Genomic DNA, 11,895 nt, shown 5'->3' with positions numbered 1-11,895 from the left:
CTGTCTCAGTCTTATTCATTGTTTTAGACACTTTCTCAGTAAAGTTGAAATTCCACTTTAAGCATAATTTCACAATAATATAAGGTTTTGTGATGTTTGAGTTTTTACCTCTCGCTGATATAAATCAATTATCATTGAGTAAATAGTTAAAACTTTAAATGCATCTTTGAAATGGCTCTGTAACTTGCAGGGAACACTAACACATATTTACATCATAGGTGTGCACACAGGGATATTGCACCAAAGCCCCCTAGCAGAGGATCCAAAAACAAGTGTAAAAATAAAATCATAAAAATAAAAACGACTGACACCATCCACTAGCCTACTAACACCAGTCTCTGCCCTATTGACACCATCCGCTGCTCTACTGACATTGTCAATATATACATATGTGTGAGCTTTGGGGTGCATACCTTAATGCAATAAGCTGTGCAGACCTATGATTTACATATTAACAAATGATTTGCCTTTGAACTATAAAGAGCAATTTCACTGCTTCTGAAAACCAGGATTGGCAATTGGTGTGGATTCCACAGGGCACTAAATTACTGATTGTCTCTAAATGACCAGAGGCAAGGAGATTATCAGAGTTTGTACTTGTAAAACATTGTGCATGGGATATCGTTTTACCTGTGCACAATAGGTTTGTTCTAGAGAAAACATGTCAGTGCAAGTAGATGAGGCCACTTTAGGGTAGCTTTGAAGCTTGGAAGCATAGAGGAGAGAGTAAATCCAGGATTCTGCATTCACTATATCTGGTTTCCCACAGTACACAGCATGGAAATGCAATTATTTTAGTAAATATAAACTGATAAATACCTTTTCTCATTAGCAGTATATAGTCGTCTTGTGACTTCTATCAGTGTCTGGCTTAAAGCTTGTAGGATCAGTTTTTTATTCTACTTCGACTATCCTATGAGGCTGCAGGAGCCCCGACCCTCTTTCTGGTCTGTGCTGATTGGCCCTGTGCTGATCACATGTGCCCTCACAGGAAAAATACACACCAAACTGAGCATTTTCAGAGTGACTCCAAAGGCTCTATCTTATAAGGAGATGGACTGGAGACAATGGAAGAAGGGGATGATCAGAGAAGACAGGATCAAACAGCATTTTTACACAATGAGGAGGATTAATCCCTTAGGTTACACAGGGAGTATAACAAGCATGCTTTACTGCATATATAGACTGATTTTACTGTTGTGGGTTTAGTAAATTGTAAGCTTCATTTGGCTTTAATACATGTTTAGTAAGTGTAAATGGGAACAATGGTCATCTATAGCAGTTCACAAGTAATGCTCACTACAAACTTAACAAAACAGGATGTGGAGTGAAAATTAAATACAACACATAATAAAAGTAAACTTTTACAAAATGTTAATTTTTTTAAAAAAAGGGGTTGCTCTAATTATTATTAACTGCAGCCTATGCTGAGTTTTTATACTTTAGGATTATCTACAACAAAGTACACTGTTATAGAGTAACACATGCAAAGCAAATATTTTCTATTAGGGCAGACTTTGCATGCTTTGGGTATATGCTAGTGAGTAACAAGTCTGCAGTTTATTCTTAAAGTGGTTGTAAACTCAGGAAAAAAAACCTGCAAGACAAAGGCATAATGAGCTAGTATGCATCACATACTAGTTCATTATTAAATACTTACCTTAGATCGAAGGTGTTGCAGTGGTCCCCGTACACCGCTATGACCAGCGACATGTCTCCTAGAGTTATTTCCGCATTCGCTTGCTCCAGCACTGTGATTAGCCAACGCCGCAATGATGCCACTCCTGCGCATGTGCATGGGAGCCGCTGGTCATGGCACGGCTACTGAAGAAACGGCATGAGGAGCCGTTTCTTCAGTGCGCATTTGCCGATGACGTCAGCAAATGCAGATACAGTTAATATCTCCTAAAACTGTGCAAGTTTAGGAGATATTCATGGTGCCTACATGTAAGCCTTATTATAGGCTTACCTGTAGGTAAGCCTATAAACCAGCCAGCCTTAGCCTGTTAGGTAAGCCTATAAACCAGCCTTTATCAGTGTGTCTCACATAGCTTTGTCTGCATTGCAAACAGAAGCCAACCGGATTCAAACTTTTGTTCCTCTATTGTCATTTTCCAACAGAGATTTGAGTGAGTTGGTGCCATTTACTGCATATAAAATCTATTTAAAACTCAAGTAGACTGGCAAAACGGACAGATTATTTTGCTAATGAGCCCAAAAGAATTGTGTGAGACCATGAAAATATTTTTTGTAAAGGATAGTATCACAATAAAAATCAGAGAACAAAGTTTTCAAGCATTTAAGGCATGTTTAGTAACATTGTAATGTCAACATTTAACAGAAACACCACAAACATCTTTCAACAATTCATTCATGAATAAATTATTCCAACCATTTGGAAAAGCACACAGTTCTGGACAAAGGAATTTACTGAAACACTGTGTGGACGGAAGCTACTTCAGGGGATGTATCTAAGGTGTTGCCTACAGTCCAGATGTCATACAGATAATTAGTATTTTTTTCTTATTTACCTTTAAAATCTTTTTCTTGGAGTACATCACAGGACATAGGGTGTTGTCATATTTATAACTACTTGAATTTTTCTACCACCTTCAGGTGAATGCACAGCAGACAAAGAAAAGGCAGGATTCCCTGCCCAGGCTCAGCTAAGCCCCAGTTTTTTAGCAAGCATGGTTAAACAGACAAAATAGGAGATGGACCCCTGTGTCCTGTGATGTACCCCAAGAAAAGGATTTTACAGGTAAACCAAAAATCCCACTTTCGTATTCATACATCATAGGACACAGGTTGTCCTTATATTCATGACTATTTGGAATGTCTCAAAGCACTGAATATAAGGGGTGGTCAACAAAGCAACAAGGACAACACACCCAAAACAGAATAAGGAAAAAATCCACTACAAAGCTGACTGCAAGACCTTTTGCCCACACCCACCTGAATAAACTTTGTAAACTTGTGAAGAAAAAAAACAGGTAGCAGTGTTACAAATCTGAACAAAAGCTTGCGCTGAATCGCCAAGAAGCACTGACACTCCCGGTCAAATGGGCCCCGACCAGGAAATGAGGAACCCTGCCTTTGAGGCCTGAGAAGTGAGCTGACAAATCCGCCTAGAAATAGTGGATTGAGAAGCAGCCTGATCCTTGCATGGACCTTCCAGTCGAACAAACAGGGAAGCAGACTGTTGAATCAAAGCCATAGACTTCAGATAAATCCAAATAACTTGAACAACATCCAAACAGTGAAGTGCTTTCTTCTTCGGATGCTTAGGTTTAGGACAAAAAATTGCCAACACAGTGACCTGATTCATGTGAAACAAGGAAACCACTATAGGAAAAATGATAGAGGGCCTCAACATCACCTTAAACTGATAAGGAATCAGCAAAGGTTCATTGCAGCAGAGAATAGCCAGATCTAAAACTCTATAAGTTATAGTAACCAAAAAGACAACCTTGTGCTCAAGATGCAACAGCGGAATATGTTTAAACCAGGGCCGGACTGGCCTACAGGGATAGTGTGAGATTTCCCTGTAGGCCACCTGCCCTGGGGCCACTTCAGTGTTGCCAACTGCCCGCACCATTTTTGAATGTGATGCACTCGGTCTTGGCACAGCGACAGTGCCTCATTGTCACATCAGCTGGTAAGACCGAACCCTGGACCACTCCACAGCCTCCGACCACCGCCTGCACCATGTCCACAGACTCTGATAACCCCCTGCACAATGTCTGACCAGACCAACACCTGCAGCATGTCCGCAGCCTCTGACATCTCGTCTTTTATGTTTGCAGTCTCTGAGGGGCAAGTCTGGAGAGGAGTTTGCTCATAGGTAAATATATATATATATATATGCTTTCATATCTGTCTTATCTATATATAATACACTCTTCATATGTGCTTTAACCACTTCAGCCCCGGACCAATAAACAGCCTAAGGACCAGAGGTCTTTTTACAATTTCGCACTGCACTGCTTTAACTGGTAATTGCGCGGTCATGCAATGTTGTACCCAAACGAAATTTGCGTCCTTTTCTTCCCACAAGAAGAGCTTTCTTTTGATGGTATTTGATTGCCTCTGCGATTTTTATTTTTTGCGATATAAATGGAAAAAGACTGAAAATTTTGAGAAAAAATGATATTTTCTACTTTTTGTTATAAGAAAAATCGAATAAACTCAATTTTAGTCATACATTTAGGGCAAAATTTATTCAGCCACATGTCTTTAGTAAAAAAAAATGTCAATAAGCGTATATTTATTGGTTTGCGCAAAAGTTATAGCGTCTACAAACTAGAGTACATTTTCTGGAATTTACACAGCTTTTAATTTACGACTGCCTATCTCATTTCTTGAGGTGCTAAAATGGCAGGGCAGTACAAATCCCCCCAAATGACCCCATTTTGGAAAGTAGACACCCCAAGGAAGTTGTGGAGAGGCATGTTGAGCCCATTGAATATTTTTTTTTTTTCCCAAGTGATTGAATAATGACACAAAAAAAAAAAAAAGTTTACAAAAAGTTGTCACAAAATGATATATTGCTCACACATGCCATAGTTATATGTGGAATTGCACCCCAAAATATATTCTGCTGCTTCTCCTGAGTACGGGGATACCACATATGTGGGACTTTTTGGCAGTCTATCTGCGTACGGCACCCCGAAATCCAATCACTGCCTTCAGGATTTCTAAGGGTGCAAATGTTTGATTTCACTCCTCACTACCTATCACAGTTTCGAAGGCCAAAAAATTCCAAAATAGCACAAAACCCCCCCAAATGACCCCATTTTGGAAAGTAGACACCCCAAGCTATTTACTGAGAGGCATGTTGAGTCCATGAAATATTTTATATTTTGCCACAAGTTGCAGGAATTTTACAATTTTTTTTATTTTTTGCACAAAGTTGTCATTAAATGATATATTGCTCACACATGCTATGGGCACAAGTCAAATTACACCCCAAAATAAATTCTGCTGCTTCTCCTGAGTACGGGGATAGCACATGTGGGGGACTTTTTGGGAGCCTAGCCACGTACGGGACCCCGAAAACCAAGCACTGCCTTCCGGATTTAAATATAAAATGCTACCAAAAAAAACTGTTAGCGATCGCAGGGATCAGGCCTGACTCTGCGATCGCTGCAGTTATGTGTTTAGTGTTTTGTAAGTGACAGTGATCGATCGATACTGCACTTGGGTGGGCTGGGCAGAGGGGCAAAACGCAGGTGCCAGCAGGTATCTGGGCTGATCCCGCTAACAATGCGTTTTTTTGGAACCCTAAACTGCTGGGGATGCTAGTATAGATCTGATCAGATCAGATATTGATCTGTTCAGATTCTATACCACTACGGGAGGTTTATGCTTTGCGTGTGGGTGTTAGCAGTACTGGCACTAACCTTGCGCTGCCTGGGGCGACGCAGACCCTGACCCTAAAACCTAATTGATATCACCCGCCGGCTGATCAGGGGGTTAAACATTTATTGGGTAATAAATGGTGGGTGCCCTGTTGCTATAAAAAGCAAACTAACCAGAGTCACCCGTAACACTTATACGGTGATCACTGGTGAAAGGGTTAACTAGGGGCAATCAGGGGGTTCAAATTTTTATTAGGTAGTATATGGGGGTCCCTGGCGCTATATAAAAACCTGACGGGAAACCTAAATAACTAACTAGCTAACCAGCGTCACCAGTGACACTTATACTGTGATCGCTGGTGAAAGGGTTAACTAGGGGCAATCAGGGGGTTAAAACCATTATTGGGTAGTATATGGGGGTACCTAGCGCTATAAAAACCTGGCGGCGAACCTAAAAAAATAACTAGCTCCCTAGCGACACTAGTGACACTAATGCAGCGATCAGAAAAATGATTGCTTAGTGACACTGGCAAAAGGGGGTGAAAGGGTTAACTAGGGGCAATCAGGGGGTTAAAACCATTATTGGGTAGTATATCGGGGTACCTAGCGCTATAAAATCCTGGCGGTGAACCTAAAAAAATAACTAGCTACCTAGCGGCACTAGTGACACTAATGCAGCGATCAGAAAAACGATCGCTTAGTGACACTGGCAAAAGGGGGTGAAAGGGTTAACTAGGGGCAATCAGGGGGTTAAAACCATTATTGGGTAGTATATCGGGGTACCTAGCGCTATAAAAAACCTGGCGGTGAACCTAAAAAAAAAACTAGCTACCTAGCGACACTAATGCAGCGATCAGAAAAATGATCGCTTAGTGACACTGGCAAAAGGGGGTGAAAGGGTTAACTAGGGGCAATCAGGGGGTTAAAACTATTATTGGGTAGTATATCGGGGTACCTAGCGCTATAAAAACCTGGCGGTGAACCTAAAAAAAAACTAGCTACCTAGCGACACTAATGCAGCGATCAGAAAAATGATCGCTTAGTGACACTGGCAAAAGGGGGTGAAAGGGTTAAAAGGGGGGTCTGTGTACCTATGTGTTAGAGTAGTGTTTTGGTGCACTTACTTTCTGTCTTCTCCTCGTAGTCCGGTCAAAAAGACCGCCCCGAGGAGAATTACATCACTTCCTCCTTCCTGTGTATACAATACACAGTGGGAGGAAGCTTCTCATTGGCCAGGAGCAATCGAGAGGGGGTGGCCAGAAACCAACGGCCATCCCCTCATCACGGATCGCTCCTGCAGCGAACCGGACCGCCGTATCCAGCGGGAGGGGGTCCGATCGGACCCCCCACCCGCTGGAAGGCAGGCACGTACATGTACGTGCTTGTGCCTGCCTGTGCCATTGTAATGACGTACATTGGCAATACGGCGGTCCTTAAGTGGTTAAAATGCACAGTTTTCAATTTTATGAACAAGAAAATAATGTTGTTGCCTTGTTGGGCTAGTATAATGATGCTACGGGGCTGGTATGAAATTATTTCCAGGGCTGGTTTTTATTTCCAGTCTGGACCTGGTTCAAACATAGAAGACTATAAAAAAAAATAAAAAATACCAAAGTACAGTCTCATGAAAGCAAGGGGGCCACACAGGTGGAACCATCTGCGTAACACCTTGCACAGTAGCTTTTATTAGGGAATGAAATGTGCATTTGTACAGTGGAGATGGCCATAAGTAAAGTAATGCCCAAGACAAGATCAGTTCCACTTCTTCCTAAGTAACCCAACATCTTGTATCTCCTTAATAGATGCACCACTGTGGCATTGTCTGCACTTCAACAGTGACACTCCAAAGGCAAATAGACACGTGTAAGAGAACTAGCAAAAATCGCTCAAAGTTCAAGGATGCTAATCAGAAACTTTTGCTCCCCCAACAACCAAGTTCCCTGAATCAAGAGGCTCTCTAGAACAGTGGTCATCAACCCTGTCATCAGGGCCCACTAACAGGCCAGGTTTGCAAGATAACTGAAATACATCACAGGTGATATCATTTGCTGCTCAGTGATTGCAGTATTCTAGTCTGCATATCCCCAAGGTAATAGATAAAACCTGGCCTGTTAGTGGGCCCTGAGGACAGGGTTGATGACCACTGCCCTAGAACACCTTCCCAGCCCAACAGGCTGGCTTTCAGTGTCTGCTTGGAAGTCCACAATTCCAGAACTGACCTGGTCTTGAGAGTCAGATGCATGGGCAGATCTAATGACTTCCAACAGTTGCCCCATATTGAGTTGTAGAGCCCTAAAGTAAAACGGAGCATACAGGACAGCATAGAAGGCAGCTACTGTACCATCTTTCCCAGCACCCTCATGCAGATATGAATCAAGGGACTTTCCAGTGACCTCAAAATTCCACCCGGGATCAAATGGACAGGCAGGTCTGTGTCATGTAGGAGTAAGAGTAAGCCTAAAAATTCTAGACGTCATGTTGGAGCCAGAGACGACTTCTGAAAGTTCAGCATCAAACCAATCTTTTCACTGTGTGCATCATCTGAAGGACATTTGATGTCAAGGTCAGGGTTAATTGCTCCCTAAGAGGCAGGTTGTGAGGTACCCCCAATCCAGAACTAAAGCTGTAGAAGACTAAATGGCAATGCTACATACAGGTAGCAGTGTTCCTTCACTGAGAAATGCAGAAACGGTTGGTAAGACTGTCAAAAAAAAGATGTGCAGATAGGCATTCTTGATATCCACTGATGGCAGAAACCCCCCTGATGAAGTGAAGCAATTATTGACTGGGTAGACTCCACGCTGCAGACCTAAATATCTGAGACTTCCTAAATCCATACGGTCACGAAGGCTGATAGAGATCCCTCTACCTGCACGAGTGGGGGTACCCCTTCACTGTAAGGAGGACTTGTCTTCCCACCCAGGGTCAGTTTTTCTTACAAAACTTCTGCTTAGAATCCAAGGCTTGCTGTTTACAAAAGGAAATCATCTTGGATTCAGAAGGCAGAGCTGGTTTCTGACCTGTCAATTTCTTCCTCAGGAGAACATGCTTTTACCCACAGGCCCCTTATGGATGAAGGCATCCCAAGGACAGTCCAAACAAAACTTGCCCTCAAAGGGCACCCTCTAACTTTGCTTTATGCAGAGACGTCCTGACGATCAGCATGTGATGATCCTCCTTATATGGACAGACATGGTGCCCAACCTGGGAAGCTGCTGTGTGATGTCTTCCAAAACATCCCCAGGTAAACTAAAGATTCTCTGACAATCTTAGAGGAACTACCAAATGGTAAGATCTAGAGGCGTAAAATTTCTGAAAATGTTGACGCCATGGGAAAACCTGTTTTTTTCGGGAAAAAATTGCAATTTTTGGAATTTTGAATTGAAATGAAAACAAGTTCAATGTAGAGCGGTTTTAAAAATGTAAAGTCATTTTGTTACACTGGGGTCATGAAATAGTGTATAGGAGTATTATGCTTGAAATAAAAGTACAGATTTTTCAGTAAATAGACTAAACTTGCTTTTTAAGCTTTACTTTTTATTACAAATGGAATACCAAGGACAGTATATGATAAGAACATTTCAAATATACATGAGAACAGGTAACCACCATTATTTATTTTCAGTTATTAGCAATGCTGATCCAGAAGCCTATATTGCTCTTGCAAGAGCTTGATGAATGTTCCCATGATATTAAGGTATTGTTTTCTCAATCACCAAAGTGATTGTATATGTTTGCGAGGCTGCGGTTTTGTAACACCTCCTTACTTAAAGATGTTGCTGGTGAAGACTCAGTTTGTGATGATCCAAAAGCAGCAGAAAGAGGTTTCTGGAATGAGAACTCTGGAGGGAAAAACTACTCACACTTTCATTATCATCCTCATAATTTCATTCCATAAAGTATTTTCAATGTATTTAGGGCACCTCTGGCATGCCAGGATGTGTTTTGTCATTCTTGTAGCATTTGGAAAAGAATATTTCTTCTTACAATATTTGCAATTTGCAGCTTTGCGCTCAGCAGAAATTGCAGGATGGAAATGCTTCCAAATTCTATTTCGATATTGGTCTTACCATTTTACTGAGAAGAGGAAAAGAAAAACCAAATTACTGACCAGACTATGTGTAAATATTATGCTGTGGTTGTGGAGAACATTAATAGGAATCATTTAAAGGTTAAATAAAATACTAATTTGTCAGACAGATGTCTGTCAATTAAGGCCTGAGACAACAGAAACTATCATCTATAGTGCTGTATCCCAACAATCATCCAATTGTAAGAGGTACAAGATGGATCCCACAAGCAAACTACAATGGAGCCTTTTCCCTGCCATGCATATTTCTCTTGTTTAAGAACTGCATGCACATCCACTGCTGGCTGCTCTCACCAGAAAAAGAATGCCTTATGCCGCGTACACACGGTCGAACTGTTTGACGTACTTAGTCCGTCATACAATCCGACGGACAATCCATCGTACTTTCCACTGAACGGACTTGACCACACACGGATGCACAAACCGTCCGTCGAAAGCTTGCGCGATGACGTGTACAGCACGTACGACGGGACTAGAAATAGGAAGTCCAAGACACAGCAAAGCACCCTTCCGCCGTGTAAATCCTTTCTGGGCATGAGCCATTCTTAGTCAGTCGAACTAGCATACTTACGACCGTATTGTCCACTGAAACCAAAGTACGATGGACAGATTTTTGGAAAATCCGAAATTCTTAGTACTCCGGACTGCACGCTGAAAAAGTCAGCTGAAGCCCACACACGAGCGGATTGTAGGCTGAAATGTGTTTCAACGGACTAAGTACGTCAAACAGTTCGACCGTGTGTACGCGGCATTAGAGTGGGTTTCCAACCTCTTATCCTGAACATCTTTAAAGTTCAGGACCTAATCCAGTCAGGCTATTATTTAAGTAAGAAGTGGTCAGGTCAACAGCCAGGGAACCCATTTTTATGCAGGATTCCTCCTCTATGGGGTACTGCTGGCGAGAACACCTTCTTCAGGCTGGGCCGATCAGCATATCTCACTTCCTGCAAATGAGGGTGCACAGGAAAATATTTGGGAATCTTAGGCATTCAGCAGGGCATAAATCCAGTGATGTTGGGAGAAGTGAACTCCTTAACTTCAAGGGTTTACTCCCCCTTCTCATCCAAAGGATGTTCCTTCAACATCTTGTTACCCAGAAAAATGGGGCTTGGAAAAGGAGAGCACCATTTGAATCCAAGGCGTTGTAAATCAGCGAGGAACACTGTAACTAATCTGACCCATAATGGAGCCATTACAAGGCAAACTCTGCAGTGGATCATCCCTACCTGCCCTGGGACTCCCACCAATCTGTGGGGCAAGGGGGAGGCCCAGTTTATCCAGGGGACTTTAGGATGGGAGGAGGGATCCTGTAGGCAGGTCCAACCATCCCTGGAGGGTACCTGCGTCCATCCCAATCCGCACAAAGGGGGAAAGGGGGAACTGTACTTACCGATCCATGGTGCAGGTGGCCCTACAGACAGAACTCTTCACCACCGAAGTGGGGGCTGTCTGGCAAGGGACCGCTGCAAAAAGTACCAGAGCCCGTTCGTATGCGACCCTGTGAGACGTTTAACTCGTGGGCCAGCCTCTGTCCATTGAGGCTATGTCGTGGCCGACCTAGTGCGTAACTGCGGTTTGCAAGCACTTGCTGGCTGGACTGGGGAGACCACTGGATCTAGATTATCCAGCCCGTCGCCCAGCCCGGCAAAAGATCCCAGTAAGGAGCTAGGTCCTTACTCCTGACTAGACAGAAATAAACTGAATACCTAGAGCAGGAAGGGGTTATATACTGACTGAGAACAGCCCATGGGCATAGCCAGGTGTTTTTTGTTCTGCCTAGTCCTACTCCTGCAAAGGCGATATAACCCAATGGTCAAGATTAAGGAGGTGCTGTATTCCTTGATGAACGAAAGAGAAAAAGGTGCCAATCCAAATTGAAAATGCCTAACTCAGAGACTTTATGATTTTACCATATTTCCCATTTCTTGCGCTCCTTGGGACCAGGGTTTACTAAGGACCCCACGATAACTCCCTACTAGTGGTGGTGCATGCAGGATCGAGGTCGGGGGGGATCTCCACCATTTATAGGCTGTTGCTCGACATCGCTGATAAATTGCCTTATACGCGGCAATGGGACTTGGACTTAGTTTCAGAGATAGACTGAGACCATTGGCATACCTGCTTCCATTTAGCTTACAAGGGTATTTTGAATATCTCTTTGGTAGAAGCAAAGTAAAATATATGACCAGATGGTATATGGTCCAGTTTCGTCTTTCAAGGCTATTTCCGACCTTCTCGCCATTGTTTTCAAGGCTGCCATTCTTATGGTACCATGTATTATGTCTGGTGGGAATGTACTAAGTTACGGGGCTTCTGGAATAAGGTTTTTGCTTTAATTAGTAACGTTTCAGGGGCAATGGTACCTCAACTTCCCCGTATCGCCTTACAAAATTATCCTATGGAGAAGCTTCCTCGCTCTTTAATCTCCTTTATGCTATTGGTGGC

The sequence above is a fragment of the Lithobates pipiens genome, unplaced genomic scaffold, assembly GCF_037356315.1.
Source record: "Lithobates pipiens isolate NorthernLeopardFrog02 unplaced genomic scaffold, aLitPip1_a1.2 Scaffold_13, whole genome shotgun sequence".
In the NCBI taxonomy this organism is placed as follows: Eukaryota; Metazoa; Chordata; class Amphibia; order Anura; family Ranidae; genus Lithobates; species Lithobates pipiens.
Note: the sequence above shows the minus strand (reverse complement) of the source record.